The 14,728-nt window shown below is 43.7% G+C and overlaps 1 long non-coding RNA gene across 1 annotated transcript in view; it reads right to left on the bottom strand.

Moving 5' to 3' along the window:
- Nucleotides 1-4,303, bottom strand: part of LOC142008893 (uncharacterized) — a 141,170-nt gene extending 136,867 nt beyond the window's left edge. Inside the window, exon 1 of the long non-coding RNA XR_012644260.1 lies at nucleotides 4,145-4,303. This is a non-coding gene — a long non-coding RNA (uncharacterized LOC142008893). The remainder of the gene's footprint in view (nucleotides 1-4,144) is intronic.
- Between the last annotated feature and the right edge of the window lie 10,425 nt (nucleotides 4,304-14,728).

Raw genomic sequence — 14,728 nt, 5'->3', positions numbered from 1 at the left:
AAACTTTGAAGTTGCTAACTTTGAGGCGGCGCCAAGCAGTGTAGCCGCGGGCACTTTGAAGTACCCACCCAACTTCAAAGTTCCCTTACTCCCAAATGTTTTGAGGGTAAGAGCACTTAAAGTTGCAAGGGTACTTCGAAGTGCCTGCGCCTACACTGCTTGCCACTGCTTCCAAGTTAGCAACTTCAAAGTTTGCGCAGCGAAAATTAGGCTGATGAGGTGCTGCACGTGCAGCACAGCACCTCGTTGCTATTCTCCAATCAGGCTTGTTTACTTGCGCCCTTTGAAGGAGGGGTCTAGCATAGATGAGCCCTTAGGGTAGGAAACTGCATGGAACAAGTGTCTTAGAATTTTAAGCTTAGCTGGCTTGTTTTGTGTTATTTTGCTTAGCTACTTACTTCAATCTGTCTATTTTCACCTACTAACACATAAATCCCACTTTTATACTTAATGCAATCACTTTTATTTATTAATAAACCCAGTGTAAATAATTGTTACCTGGGCTGGAGACAACAGCTTTGCATCTCTCTCTTTCATGGATAAAGAGAGTGAAGAACATATGTGCTTGCTGTTTGCAAAACTTTCATGCAGTGTAAGATGGATTTATGTAGGGTTCTGGTCCCAATGGGGTTGTGCTCCTGGGTGCTGTGACAAGCTCCTATGGCTGAGCCTTCTGACTGTGTTGCTCTGCTCTATCCTATGACCCCAACTTTGTGCCTTTGCTGAGGGAGACCAAAGCTTCTGGCTCAGCAGAACAAGGTGATGGGGCAACCCAGAGAGCAGGTGGGTGGGCTCAGTAGTACAACCAACCCCTCATGGGACAGTCTCAAGGAGAGCACTGTGATCTAACTCATCACACATAAGTCTTGTGCATCTGCACCTCCTTGGTCTCCTCCCTAGATGCACAGTTCCATAATTTTGATTATGGTTTTTCCTCCTAGAACTCCTCCCCCGAAGAGGAAGATGCCCACCACAAAAGGGGCCTAGGGCACCACTGTCTCCCCAGGGAACCTCTGTGGGGCAGATGGGAAATGGCATGTGCCCCAACTCAATGAGCACCTATCAACTCTCATCTGTCTTCCTGCTTGCACCCAGCCAAGTTTGCACTTGTTCCTACACAGAGGTCCCCACTTCCTCCTAAAGCATCCTCTGTGGGGTTTGGTAAAAGGGGAATGGTGCTGTTGAGGGGGTGCAAGCATGCACGCACAGTGACCAAGATAGTAGGGCAGAGGAGCTTGCTCAGCATGAAAAACACAGGGATGTGATCTGCCCCCTAGTTAGTGTAATGTACTTTTAAAATCTTAGAGTTACAAATATTAAAATTGCCCAGAAGGAAATAAATTACTGAATAAGCATCTGAGATTTTTATTTGTTATGTGAGTCAAAAGAATTACTGTGTTATAGAACTACAGTATCGGAGGCACTGTAACGATTACTGGTATTTATGCACCTGATTTTCTTCAGTGAATTTGCACAAGTATTTCACACTTCATAACCACATACTTTAGAAGCTCTCACTAAAAATGCTAAATGCTTCTGTTAACATAATATGACACTGCTTTTTCTGCATTGGTACTTTAGCGAGTTTGAGAGCATGACCACTTTTTTAGGTTGTCCTGGAAATGGCTTCAATCATTTGAGACTGTGGTTTAGTCCATGAGTATGCTATTGACACCAGCAAGGCTGGCAGTGCCAATAAACTAGAGGAATGATTACAGAGGGATACAGAAGCCGCCGGCTTAAATTTTAATATGGTCTCTTTGTTGCAAGAGCTCATGCCGGGTATAATGAAAACAAAATGGTTATTGTTGGATTTAAGATACCAAAAACATAATTTTTAAACAAAAACATTCAAGGTTAGAATGAGGTATATACAGTAACATGCCACAGATGATCTTATTGTTCCAGACATATAAAAGTTAAGCTTTGGAGGCCCTTTGCTGACCTGAGTAAGGCAGCCAGCATGTAAAATGGTGTGGTACTGCACTGTGAGAGATGATGTGACATGACCTTATGTCCTATCATCTCTCTACCTGCTTCCCCCTCCACTCTTTGTCTTCCTTGGCTACGTAGCTTAAAAACAACTTCTTCAGGATGAATGGTCTCACTTTTTGTGTTTGTATCACGTCTGTGACAGGCAACTGGCTAAGAAGAGCCAGAGGTCTCCCGCACCAGCTCCAGCTGGAAGAGTAATTAGAGCTCGCTCAGTAAACCCAAACCTGAGGGGGTAAGTGGGTTACAGCTGCAGGCTCCATTAGCCACAGGGCTACATGAGCCTTGCTGGAAGGAAGCAGAAGACCCAGAGAGTAGAATGCTGTGCTCCCCAGTTAGCTGCAGAAGCTAGTTGTCCCTGCATTGACAGGACTGAACCTCTGTATCTAGAAAGTGGTGAGAACTGACATGGACAATACAGGTCACAGGTGTTTGAGTAACCGCCCACAGGCAGACTTGAATCTTGGACCTCTGAGCTTGGTGCAGGCATCTCTACAGCTTGAGCTAAAGGGCAGCTGCTTCTCGGCTTAGACAGTAGAGAACACTGATTCTTTCTATGTGAAGTGGTATAGGTGCAACTACATGGGGCAGTTCACCCACATAGGGCTTGTCTATACTAGCCCCCTCCTATTTGGTGGAGTAAGGGCACTTTGAAGTTGCTCGGGTACTTTAAAGTGCCCACAGCTACACTGCTTGCAACTCCAAAGTTTGTGCAGCAGGAATTAGGCTAATGAGGTTCTTCATATGCAGCGCGGCACCTCATTGCTATTTTCCAATTGGACTCGTTTACATGCCCCCTTCAAAGGAGGGAGCTAGTGTCGATGAGCCCATCGGTATGTGGGTTACACTTGCCCAAGAAGAGAAGTCTCTGGCTGGTTTGTGGGTTTAAAAGGACCCAAAGGCTGAGGGGCCTGTGGGTAAACCCGTTACAATGTGTAACACTGTAGCCAACCGGGCTCGGGTTCCCCAGAGACGAGGCTGCACCCAGAAGGCGAGTGCTATATTTGGTTTAATGAAAGCGCGTGACACCCGCGGCGGGAGCCCCGGAGAGGCCGCAGTCACCCGTGGGGGAAAACCCGACGCGCCGGAGTTTCGCTCGGGGAGAGGCTCTGTAACAGGCCTCCTAACACTAACTGATAAAGCTGAGCTCATTAACATAAGATTGCCTAAAATTGCCTATGCATTTCTTATCACTATCTCTTCTGGCCTACTGCCAGCGTAGCCTTGAAATCTTGGCAAGCCCGGCTTGCTCTGCAGCTGTTCCCATGGCAGTTTGCAGCTTTCACCTTGCACAGACTGGTCTGTTTAGATTTTCCTGAGGGTTCACAGAGGGGTTGATCTGCTCTCATGAGACCCTTACAAACTCTTCTCGCACCCTACACTCCTCCCCGCGATCCCTTTGTGAACGCCGAGGCTAGTAGGAATCAAGTGAGGTGGTTGATGCTCTTCTGGCAACACAGTGTGCACCTGTGGAACAGACTTGACAACAGCATATGAGAGCAGTGAAAGCAAAGTTAAAAGTAATGGTTCCCAGGAGAAGGGTGTGTGGAACAGTAAGTGTGGGGGCTCCCAAGCGCATGCACTGCTGTAAGTAGTGTTTCCACTTGAAGTGGGTAGCTGCTTGGGCCATGCCCATATGTGCACGCTCAGAGGTATCCGTGACCCACCCCATCCCTTGCTGACACTCAGACAGAGAACAATTAGACAGGAAGGCAGATGGGAATTATGGTCTAATCCAGAAAGTTCAAACTGGTTACCTCTACCCCCACCAGCTTGGCTGGGAGGACGGGACAGAAGGGCCCAGCCTAACCTTGGAGCTTCCTTGCACGCGATGGCTTCCACTCCAAGGAATTACAAGCAAGACACTCAGTTCCACGACAGTTCAAACCGGTTACCTCTACCCACACCAGCTTGGCTAGGAGGACGGGACAGAAGGGCCCAGCCTAACCTTGGAGCTTCCTCGCACGCGATGGCTTCCACTCCGAGGGATTACAAGCAAGACACTCAGTTCCACCCTCCCAGCACCCGGGACGACAAGGTTGTCAGGGACTCAAATTCCAGCAAGCCTCATCCCGTTACAGGGTACGATAACAAAACCAGAACCAGAACCAGAACCAGAACTTCCAGATTCCTTATCCAGGTAGGGGCTTACCCTATCGCAGCATGAACCCCAGGGGCCACGGCGAAGGTAGGAGTGGACGTTGCTGTCATCAAACCAGACTGGTCCCCACCAGAAGATGTTGCTCTTGTCCCACCAATCATTCAGGTTCAGAGGGACAAACTCAATTCCCAATCTGGTAGAGGAGTTCAGCAATCCGTGGCACCAGCGGTGGAGACGATGGACTGGATGGCATTCCTGAGGGGATGCTTAGGTGTGGCAGAGGTCAGCGAGCTAGTCAGGAAGATGACAAGGAGTTGAGGTGCCATGCTGTCATCTGGGTTGAAGGTAGCTGTACCGGCATCATGCCTGCCACCTCCTGCAACTCCGGACAGTCCGCTGGGGCTGCCCAACAGGCCACCATCTGCGCTACCGGCCCCCATCGCTCCGTCGAGGGCTATCCTGGTATGCGCTGCAGGGACAGCGCTGGCTTCCCTGCCTCCCCCGCTTTCAACCAAAAAGGCATTGTACCTGGAGAACCCTGCTCACTGCGCCAATTGTAGCCAACCAGGCTCGGGTTCCCCAGAGACGAGGCTGCACCCAGAAGGCAAGTGCTATATTTGGTTTAATGAAAGCGCGTGACACCCGCGGCGGGAGCCCCGGAGACGCCGCAGTCACCCGTGGGGGAAAACCCGACGCGCTGGAGCTTTGCTCGGGGAGAGGCTCTGTAACAGGCCTCCTAACACTAACTGATAAAGCTGAGCTCATTAACATAAGATTGCCTAAAATTGCCTATGCATTTCTTATCACTATCTCTTCTGGCCTACTGCCAGCGTAGCCTTGAAATCTTGGCAAGCCCGGCTTGTTCTGCAGCTGTTCCCATGGCAGTTTGCAGCTTTCACCTTGCACAGACTGGTCTGTTTAGATTCTCCTGAGGATTCACAGAGGGGTCGATCTGCTCTCATGAGACCATTACAAACTCTTCTCGCACCCTACAAACACAATATGGCCCTAAGCTTGGCACGGTTCTCTAGGCCTTACTCTCATAGCAATCATATGAATAATTCTTACCCGCAGGAATAGGCATCCACCGAGTGAGAGTTCTATAGCTCCATGCTTAAATTGCTATTCCAAAGTACTGTCCTGTCTGCACTGTGATTGCTTGCAGAATTTCTCTCCCAAGCTTGCAGACATGGCAGAGTTTAAAATGCAAATATGTATATATGTCTATGAGGTGATCTGCACTAAATCATTTTGGGTTTGCTCATTACTGTGCTTATTTATGCATTTTCAAGTGCATATGGCATGGCCAGCTTCCTCTGCATAGAGGTTTTAAAATAATCACAAAAAGTAAGTAGAGCAGTGAATACCCCTTGAATACAACAATAGACATGTGACTAAAACCCTTGTACTCCAAGTGGAGCATAGGTCATCTACAAGTCTCCTCCACTTCCCTCTGTCTAGGGACGAAACTTCCAGCTGACCCCAGGAGTACCCCAATTGTTGTCCTTCAGTCTCAGCAGACCTTTTCCACATTGTCTGAGGTCTTCCCCTTTTACATTTTCCTTGTGGGTTCCATTTGAGAACTTGCTGGGCTGTGCTGGATAATAGTTTTCTGACAGTGTGGCCTAGCCATCCCCATTTTCTTCTGTTGATTTGAACGACAAGTGGTTCTTGTCCTGCTCTGTTCCAAAGCTCCTCATTTGAGACAGTCTTGCCATTTGATGCAAGGGATATACCTCGGGCATCTGTGTATGACTGTCTGTAGCTTGTGATCTGAAGACGTTTTAGTACTCCAGATCTCACATCCATACAAGAGCACACTCTTCACATTTGTGCTGAAGATCTGCAGTTTCATCTTTGCAGAGATTATTTGTGAACTCCATATGGGATGAAGAGTCTTGAATGCAGCTGTTGATTTCCCTATCCTGGCATTGATATCCTTGTCTCTTCCTCCATCTCTGCCCATAATACCTCCCAAGCAGGTGAACTGCTCCATATCTTCTAGGTCATCCCCTCCTAGTGTGATGGTTGTTGTTGGACTGGTTGATCCTCATTGTTTTGGTCTTTCCCCTGTTAACGCTCAGTCCAGTCACTGAGACAGTTTTGTCTTTTGTGTTGCAACCTTTTCTTCCATGCATTCATGGCAGTGTGAAAGGAAGGTAACAACAGATGGCCATCCATAGGGCATTCAGTGCACACTTCTCAAACAGCTAGAGGACATTGAATATATAGTTAATTTAAAATAATTATTGTTTTAATATTTGCTTATGTGAGACCACAGCAGTTTACAACTTACTGGAGTGAAACTGAAGTCTCAAACCGGTAACCTAAATTCATCCCTGGTGTAAGAAGTACTGATTTCCATGGAGTTACACCAGAAAATAATTTGGCCCTGCGATTTCATATATCAGCCATTTAGTCTTTGGAAATGTGTTCAGATAAGAAAATGCCTTTTATATTGCAAACTGCAGTGTATTTTGTCTCGCAGCGTTAGTAACTCAGGATTTGATTCCACAAATACAGGTGAGCAGTGCTCTCTTATGGGAGAAGTACCATTTCAGTCAACTGGACGACTGTGTATAAATAGCTCATGGGACTAAAGCTTGTAGGATCAGGCCCCTACAGAGTTAGCAGGACATGCTTAATTTTATTTTTCTTAAATTTTGTTTTGTATGTTTGTTTTTAAAATGTAACCTTAGCATTTAAAGAATGGAAAATTGAAAAGGGTCTGGAACATCGTAACAAGGGCAGGGAAATTGCTGGACTTTGAATAAAGGCTACAAATGACTCAGAAATCAAAGGGCAAATAGCCATGGGTGAAGTAATTAAAAAGCAAAGACTAATAAAAATAAAATGAGCTAAAACAGGCAATGGCAAAATGATATAACTTTTTAAAACACATAAATACCCAGGCCCTCTCAAAGATCCAGAGAGGCCCAGATTACTTCCAGCTTTTGAGGCTCTTAGCCGTAATAATTTTTTTTAAACGACAACACATGAAAACAAAGTAAGGTGTCACAAAAAAGTTAGATATAATTTGAATGTTTTTTATTTTGACAAATGCTTTTCTAGCCTTTTTCTGTGCAATTATTGAGGCAAAATTTAGCTTTCATGCAATGTCATAGTTGGTATTAAGCATGATGAGCCCATTCAAATGTTCTTGTCCATACTTGAACAGTGATAGTTCTTTACTTGTTTCAACATATCAAAGTTGCAAAATGTATCAAATGTCAAAAAATTAACAAATATTCTTGCTCTGTTTAACCTCACACAATGGCCTTGGCTACAACAGCCCCCACCATTCAAAAGGGGTATTCTAATGAGCCACTTCGGCAGATGCTAATGAGGCACTTCCATGAATATGCAGCACCTCATTAGCATAAAGGCAGCTGCACACATTTCAAAATTGCAACTTTTGAAACTCACGCCACCAGTGCAGACAGGGGCCTTTCGAAAGGACCCCCCCCAGATTTCGAAAGCCCCTTCTTCCCAAGACCAAATGTGGAGAAGGGGCTTTCAAAGTCCATGGGTCCTTTTGAAAGGCCCCTGTCTACACCAGCTGGGTGAGTTTCAAAACGTATGTGGCCACCCATTATGCTAATGACATGCTGCATATTCTTGGAAGTGCCTCATTAGCATCTGCCAAAGTGGCTCATTAGCATACCCCTTTCAAAAGGCAGGGGCTAGCATAGCCACGGCCAATATGCATCATCTTTGGAGATATTCATGGTGGGAAAAAGAGAGCACTCACGTGATTGCAGGAATGGGACTTTAGAATATAAATTCTTTAAACTAAGGAGGGTTTACATTGTCTTAAGAGTTTGTGAAGCTTCTAGCACTATCCAGTAGTAATTAGGAATAACATCATAACACTTGTATACTAGAGTACAGGATCCTGGATTTGCAGTGAACTTCTGCCAGTCCAAAGTGGTGAGTAAACAAATAAATGAAAAGTATTTACTTATACTGTGTAGGGGAAATAAATTCTCTCTTAATCCCCAGGGTGATCACTGGATTTTTCAGGGTTTCTCTCCTGGTATGGTCCTGTCAGTTAATCTGGCTAATAAGAGGAGCTAAAGCTCCTCCAATTCCTCACACACTTTTGCTCCTTTTTGAACTCAATTGTCCACAGAGGAGAATATATTCCATGAGCCTTTTCCCTCAACTCCGCACTATCTTCACCTGAAGCCTGAGATGCAGCCTCAGCAGCCCTTCCTCGAATGAACCAGAGCAATAAATGTGTGAGGGGAGTAACTACCATTTATTCCCCTGTATAGCCAAGTACAGCGAGGTACAGACTGTAGTTTGCTCTCAGTCCTTATGGAAAGCTCCTGGTTATGTAAATGTTACACAGCTAGGGCCTGTCTACTCAGCAACGTTATTTCGGAATACAGGCCACTATTCCAAAATAACTTTACAAGCGTCTACGCAGCAAAACCGCTATTTCAAAATAGTGGATGGCTTATTTCAAATTCTGTAAACTTCATTCTACAAGGAATAGCACCTATTCCGAAATAGATATATAGACAGAGAATAGAGGCTATTTCAAATAAGCTACAGTGCTTCCAGAGACTCAAATCCAAAATAGGCTCTATTGCATGTAGCTGCTCTGTTTTATTTTGTGTTTAGAGGTGCTATTTCAAAATCTCTTCTGAAATACTGCTGCTGTGAAAACATAGCCTTAGTTATTGAAGTATTCTTCTGTGTAAAATACAGCTTCTTTTGTGGGGAAGGGGAAGAGTAAAATCAACAAAGCAAATTTTCACACAAAAAGTCATTAAACTATTTTTGTTGAAAAGAGATTACCAGCATCAAAGGAATCAAAGAGTCTCAAATTAGTGAGTCCATAGACAAGTCTCTCTCTCTCTCTCTCTCTCTCTCTCTCTCTCTCTCTCTCTGACACACACACACACACACACACACAAGACTGATTTCTTCAGATTGTTTTCCTTAAGCTGGGGAAGTTAAACGATCATGAAGAAGAAAGGGAAAATGTGGCATCTGAATTAATAAGCATTAAGCACTTAAAACAAGAAGCTGCAATAAATGTGCAAATTTACATTTTTGAACTTTTTCTTTGTATCCTTCCTCATTGTTATTCACAGGGCAGTCACCATTATTTGCAAACAAAGAAACCATATTTACTAATGCTGGAAAATCAAGATGTAACTTGCTGGTGCATACACCTTTTTTTAGTATGAGCCACCTGAAGTATTGTAAAACTATCAAAATAGTAAACCAAGAGAAACTCACCTTGTTCGGGGTTTTCCTCCAAACCCAAAACTGAGACCAGAGTTTGAGAATGTTTGAGCCAATTGATGGGGGTAGGGGAAGAGAGTGAGTGGAACTAGACCAATTTTCAAGACAATCTGAAACATGCTGTTTGGTTGGAAACTATGGAACACAAATGAAACTCAACTGTTTCAGATGTTTCTGGGTTCTGAAGTTCACAAGTCAATGGGTGTAAATCCCTCAGACCAAATCAACTAAGATTTGCACAGCTACATTGGTGCATATACTTGCCAGGGGTGAAGAGGAAGCTAATGAAATGTTGCCACATCATAGAATTGATAAAAGTGAACATGTAAAAATTAGTCGTTGTGATCATGGTGTTTGAGGCTGGATCTGGTTAAATTAGGTTTTAGGGTACATTTCCACTAATACTTATACTTAAGTAAGTTAGGATGCTGGTATGGATTCCATTTCACTGAAATTTCCCAAATTTTTCTACAAACATTGCCCCAAAATGGCAGAAATCACTGAGGCTACATCTAGACTAGGAGCATCAGTCTACAGAAGTTACTGTCAGAAGAGAGGTTCCAACAAAATTTCTGTCGACAGATTGCATGTACACATAAAAGCAGATGGATCTTTTGATCCACTGTGTCAACGAAAGGCCCCCTAGAGCTTCTACACAGCTTTTTCGTCAACAGCTTCTGTCAATGAAACATATTTTGTGTGTAGACACCCCATGAGTTTTGTCTGCAAAAACTCAGGGTTGTCTACAAAACTCTGTAGTGTAGTGTAGAAGCAGCCTAATAAGGTTGTGTCTACACTAGAGAGTTTTGCCGACAGAAGTGGGCCTTCTGTCAAAATAACTCAGGGGTGTCTACACACATAAAATGTGCTATCAACAGAGTCTTAACAGAACTCTGCATTTGTCTCGAAAGTGTTATCCCTCAAAAATGTGAGGAACAGTCCTTCTGTAGATAGAAGTGCAGTGTAGACACTTCTGTCAACAAAGAGGACTTCTGGTTTGCAGAGCTTCGGGTCAGCCATTCTGTTGACAGAGGACAGGGCAGTCTGACTGCTCTCTGCCAACAGAGTAGATTGCTCTGTCGATCTGCTTTTATGTGTAGATGCACTCTTCTGTCGACAGATTATTCTAGTGTAGACATAGCCTGAGATTAACTATTCATTTGGGATTCCGTTGTCTTGGGTATATGTCTCTCTCTAAAGCAAACTTTTGTTTTGAAATACTAGCCATATCTGAATCAAGAAAATGTCAAATTTGAATCTGACTCAGATCCAGAATTATGTGAGGAGGGCTAACATTTAATCCTTATTCAACTGCCATCCTTGTTGTCTCCATATTACCCCTTTGTTAAGCAACTGCATTTTTCTCTGAAAGTCAGGTTTCAGTTCAGAATTTTACTTTCATCTGTCCTGTTTCTTCAAGCCTCAACCCCTGTGTACTTACATAACCTGGGCCACGTTTGTTTCCTCTGATAGCCTACTTTCTGTTCCTAATTTATCTCTACTCTGTCCCCCTCAGTTTCCAAATTGGCTATGTGAAAATATAATTCTTTCACACAGCTGGCGTTAGCATTGTGGAATTCAGTTCCCCTTGATATCTACAGATTTGGAATAAAAATAATTCCCTCTCTCCATCACCTAAGATTTCTGTTACTCATCTCATAGGGCACAAAGTGTGGTTAGGCTATGCAATATTGCTTTCATTCTACCACGACAATTACCTATTTTTTTAAAGCTAAGGCCAGGCTGTGTGAAAGCATCAGTGCTCACAGCAGAATAATTGGAGTCATCTGAGATGGTGGCATGAAGGTCATGCAGGTTATTGTCTTTGAAGAAGCTGTAATAAACTGAGAGGAATTAAGTGATCCAGGCTGATACCTCTGCACATTATAAAGGGTTGAATCTTTAAATATGTAACAACTAACAGCAAAGATAAAATTCCACCTTCCATTGCTCTTTTTCTTAATAAAATTTATGAGCCAAATTGTGCAGCACTGAATCATGCAGAAATCCGTCTACTTGATCTGCTGCTGAATACCAGTAATCTTCCTAAATCCTGTCTCACACAATACAGGACTCAATTCTGCATCACACTTGGATGAGTATTACTGAAGCACATGAGTAGTCCAGTAGACTCATCTGGACTACTCAGATGAGTAAGAATTTACCAGATCCTGTTCTGAAGTTCTATACTGAGGGTATTTAAGAGTCTGAATTATTTTTGTTGGAAATATAAAGTTGCTGCAAGAATAACATTTTTCAGAATGTATTGATTGGTTTAGAAAAATATCCGTTTTACGGAACTAGTCTCCTGTAAGTACAGTTTTGAAGACCTCTTGTAAAAATCATATTACACTATATTTTGACCCAAATACACTGAAAGTGCTCTGAACAGGTAGCGTATTGCACGTTGTTCAGGCTAGATAGTCTAAGACCGGATCTTAAAACACTGGGATCTAAAGTTAGGCTCCAAACGTAGGCTCATACATAACTGCAGCTGGGGTTTGTTTTTTTTTTCTGATTAAAACTGAACTCCTGAAGTAAATGGGAGCTGTTGAGTATCCAGCACTTCTGGAAATCAAACCATTAACTTAGGCCTTAGTTCCAATTATGGATTTAGGACTTTCTAAAAATGGGTGCATAGTATAGTGCCCGCTACTCTGTAGGTTGCTCAGGCTTCTTTAATACTGGTAAATTGATATTTTAAGTGGAAAACACTGAGCAAAATGTCCTCATCCTACTTTCTCCTTTTTATAGATGGCGTTATTATTGTTTCCTGCCTGATGCTATCGATTGGGGTAAGAGCTCTGTTGCGCTAAGTGCTATACAAACATGTCATAAAGAGCTTGTGTTCAATAGTAGTTTTTCTTGGCAGTCACTCAATAACGAGAAGGACGTCTTCATGTCACCCTCCTATTTGTGAGCCCTTTGATGGCTGATCATCCTGATTTCTGGAGCTGCAGATCTTATCACAGAAGGGGCCGGTGCTAGTAGCTGTTGGATGGGTATGGAGCAGTTATTGAAGCTCTTTTCTTTTTCTCCACCTCTCAAATTGTGCCACCCCCTCCTGGATTACCATTCGCCAATGGGAACCGTCTTCGGCAAGGTTCTCCCAAGTGTCAACACTGATGCTTCACTCCTTCATGTGTGCCTTCATCATGTCCTTATATTAGTTTCACTGGCTCCCAACCCTCGTCTGTCTTTCCTAAGGCTTGGAAAACAGAATCTCTTTTGGGAGGTGCTGATCAGATATCTGTGCCACGTGACCAGTCCAGTGAAGTCGTTGATGAATGATAATAGCTTCGATGCTGGCCATGTTTGACTCTTCCAGGATGCTGGTGTTTGTGCACCTATCCTCCCAAGAGATATTTAGGATTCTCCTGAGGCTGTGATGATGATATTGTTCAATTGCCTTCATATGACACTTGCATGTTTTCCAGGTTTCACGTGCATACAAAAGTGTTGGAACAATCACTGCATGGTATACAAGGAGATTTGTCGTGGAATAGATGTTCCAGTTCTCAAAGACCCTTTGTCTGAGGTGGGTTAAAGCAGAGCGTGCTGGATTTCTGCATCAATGCTGACTTTAGCAGAAAGATGACTTTCAAGGTATGGGAAGTGCTCCACATTTTCCGGCAGTTCTCCACTGACTTCAATAGCAGATACAGGAGACTGTCCCATTGGCGAGGGTTGGTGGTTCACCTTGGTCTTTTTGATGTTCGATGTGAGGCTGAGATTCTCGTATGCTTCAGTGAAGGCGCTTAAGATGGTCTAAAGGGCTGCAGGAGAAAGAACAGCTAGCATATTTTCATCTGCATATTGGAGCTCCATGAGCAAGACTGTGGTGGTCTTGCTCTTAGCCTTCCGTCTCCTGACATTGAAAATCTTCTCATTCATTCTACTGACAATCTTCATGCCATCTGGAAGCTTGCCATCAAAGAGGTGAAGGGTCATGGTGATGAAGATGGAGAACAATGATAGAGCAATGATGCAGCCTTGCTTGACCCCTATTTTGACCTCAAAGGGGTTGCTTTGGGATCCATTGTTGCCCAATACTGTAGCAGTCTTGTTGTAATGAAGCAGCCTCAAGATACTAGTGAATCTTTTGGGCCAGCTGATCTTTGAGATGATGGTCCGCAGCATGCTACAATTGACTGAGTTGAATGCTTTGGTCAGGTCAATGAACTTGGTTTTGTTCTCAACATTTTTCTTGCAGTTGCAGGGCGGTGAAGGTCATGTCTGCTGTTCCTCAGAATGGTCAGAAGCCACATTGGGATTTTGGGAGAATTTCTTCTGAGAATGGCAGAAGTCGGTTTGCAAGGATTCGAGCTAAGATTTTCCCTGCCTTTGCCAGGAAGGAGATGCCATGAGAGTTTCCACTGTCCAGCTTGTCACCTTTCTTGAACAGACTGGCAATTAGTGTGTCTCTGAATAACACCAAGTGGCAGGAATCCTGAATCAATCTGTCTTCCTGTACAAACACAGAATAAGGAGACAATCCCTTCTCTGGATCTTATGTATCTAACTTGATTTCAAAGTAATATAGGGTTTTTTTTGTTTTTGTTTTTGTTTTTGTTTTTGTTATTAAGGCTCATGACTACACTCATAAGCTGCTTCTCCTCATAACTTCTGCTGCTTATCTAAATGTACTGCTTTCTTTCTAGGCTGTCCCATACAGAGAATGTTTGTGTTTAGGTCATGAATGAAGAATGTCCCTTTTGGGATCCACTTTTCTGCCATTTGGGCAGGAAGCAGAGGTACAGGTGTAGTTAAAGAATTTGAGCAGTATGGCTCAGGGCTTTGAGAAAACTAAAAAATGAAACTACTTGTGCCCTGACTGGACTTTATCTTAGCAAAAGCAATCTCCTCGTGTTTCAGGGAGCACCTACTTCTCAGCTGATCCTGGCTTGTCATCTTACAAACCAGTTCTGGGAATAATGCAACATACAGTGAAAACACTACTGGTTTCTGACCAATTCTGAAGTGAATAAAAAGCAACCAAAAGTAATTCTCCAGTTGGCAAATATAGAAGATAAACTTTCATTTCAGCAGCTTCTGTGGCCAGAACAAAATATTCTTTTCTAGGGTGCCAGTGGAAATCAACAGTCCAGTTCTTTTTAAAATTCTGCTTTCTGGTAATGCGGTGTCCAGACTACAATGCACAGTTTCAGTGTGCTCTCGCATCCATGGTGACCTGAGGCAGCCCAAACTTACACAGATCTTTTGGTTCTGCTTTGTCACGTAAATCTGGGTGTTTGAGCCTGTTCTACCTGACCCTCCATGGCAAAGCCTGGTGAGTGATTTTCTCTTCAAGCTACCCATCCTCCAAAAATGGTATGATTCAGCAAGGGCTGTGCAGTAATTTGTTTAATGGGGGTA

Source organism: Carettochelys insculpta, chromosome 2, assembly GCF_033958435.1.
Source record: "Carettochelys insculpta isolate YL-2023 chromosome 2, ASM3395843v1, whole genome shotgun sequence".
Classification (NCBI taxonomy): domain Eukaryota; kingdom Metazoa; phylum Chordata; order Testudines; family Carettochelyidae; genus Carettochelys; species Carettochelys insculpta.
This window is presented reverse-complemented; position numbering and strand designations above follow the sequence as displayed.